Below are 1,848 nucleotides of genomic sequence, written 5' to 3' on the forward strand. Positions count from 1 at the left end.
AATAAAATGCTACTCCAGTGAACATACGAATAATAAGAAAGCAAAACTGCCTTATTGCTGATATGGAGAAAGTAAGAGTGATCTGGATAGAAGATCAAAACAGCCACAATATGCCTTTAAGCTGAAGCCTAATTCAGAGCAATTCTATGAAGGCGAAGGGAGATGAGGAAGCGTCAGGAGACAAGTTTTAAGCTAGAAGAGGTTGGTCCATGAGGTTTAAGAAAAGAAACCATATCCATGACATAAAAGTGCAAGGTGAAGCAGCAAGTGCTGATGTAGAAGCAGCAGCAAGTTATCCAGAAGATCTGGCTGAGATAGTTGATGAAGGTGAGTACACTAAACAACAGATTTTCTTTTCTTTTCTTTTTTTTGACATCACTGATCTGAAGGCAAAACAACAGATTTTCAATGTAGATGAAACAACTTTCCATTGGAAGAAGATGGCATCTAGAACTTTTATAGCTAGACAAAAGTCAATGCCTGGCTTCACAGCTTCAAGGGAGTGGCTGACTCTCTTGCTAGGTGCTAATGCAGCTGGTGACTTTAAGCTGAAGCCAGTTCCTCATCGATCATTCTGAAAATCCTAAGGCCTTTGAGAATTATGCTAACTCTACTCTGCTTATGCTTTAGAAATAAAACAACAAACTCTGGATGACAGCACACCTCTTTTTTACAGTATGGTTTCATATATATATATATATATATATATATATATATATATATATTTTTTTTTTTTTTTTTTTTTTTTGAGACAGAGCTTTGCTCTGTTGCCCAGGCTGGGGTACAGTGGTATGATCTCGGCTCCTGGGTTCAAGCAATTCTCCTGTCTCAGCCTCCTGAGTAGCTGGGATTACAAGCATGTGCCACCATGCCTGGCTAATTTTTGCATTTTTAGTAGAGACGGGGTTTTGCCATGTTGGCCAGGCTGGTCTTGAACTCCTGATCTCAAGTGATCCCCCCACCTAGGCCTCCCAAAGTGCTGGGATTACAGGCATGAGCCACCATGCCCAGCCTGTATATATTTTTTGAGATGGTCTTGCTCTGTGATTCAGGCTGGAGTGTAGTTGCACAATTACAGCCCACTGCAGCCTTGATCTCTTGGGCCAAGTGATCCTTCCACCTCAGTCTCCTGAGTAGCTGGGACCACAGGTATGTGCCACCACACCCACCTAATTATTTTATTTTTTATACTTCCTTATAGTTTTATATTTTAGCTATGAAGGTCAGTTACCAGAGCCAAAGTTGTTCTTAACAAGCAGAATTTGTTGAATACGTCCATTCAAAGGGTCTCTTACACCTTTCTGGGCCTTTTCACTTGCAGAGAGGAGTAGAAACTGTAGCCAGATTCTTCGTATTATGCATTCACACGATGCCCAATCTTCATATGCTGTCCAATTCCTTTAAGATAAAAGGAGTGACCTGCAGTAGGGCCACGCAGCTGAGGAAGTTCCATATGGAGGAGATCACATCTTTGCATGTCTTCTGTTCTGTTTCATCTCCTCCAGGTCCAGCTTCGGTGTGAGGCCCCCAATCCAGAACATCATGGCTCTGACTCACCAGCCTTCAGCTGCTGCACTCTGCTCTCCTCAGTGGCTGCCTTGCACCTGGAACTCAATTTTTTTTTTTTTTTGAGATGGAGTCTTGCTCTGTAACCCAGGCTGGAGTGCAATGGCGCAATCTCGGCTCACTGCAACTTCCACCTCCCGGGTTCAAGCGCTTCTCCTGCCTCAGCCTCCTGAGCTGGGATTACAGTTGTCCACCACCATGCCCAGCTAATTTTTGTGTGTTTTTTTTTTTTTTTTTTTTTTTTAGTAGAGACAGGGTTTCACCATGTTGGCCAGACTGGTC

General features: G+C 42.9%; 1 pseudogene; it reads right to left on the reverse strand.

Moving 5' to 3' along the window:
* Positions 1–1,380: 1,380 nt before the first annotated feature.
* On the reverse strand, positions 1,381–1,541 carry LOC109029459 (mitochondrial import receptor subunit TOM5 homolog; annotated as a pseudogene).
* Between the last annotated feature and the right edge of the window lie 307 nt (positions 1,542–1,848).

This window comes from Gorilla gorilla, chromosome 1, assembly GCF_029281585.2.
Source record: "Gorilla gorilla gorilla isolate KB3781 chromosome 1, NHGRI_mGorGor1-v2.1_pri, whole genome shotgun sequence".
In the NCBI taxonomy this organism is placed as follows: Eukaryota; Metazoa; Chordata; class Mammalia; order Primates; family Hominidae; genus Gorilla; species Gorilla gorilla.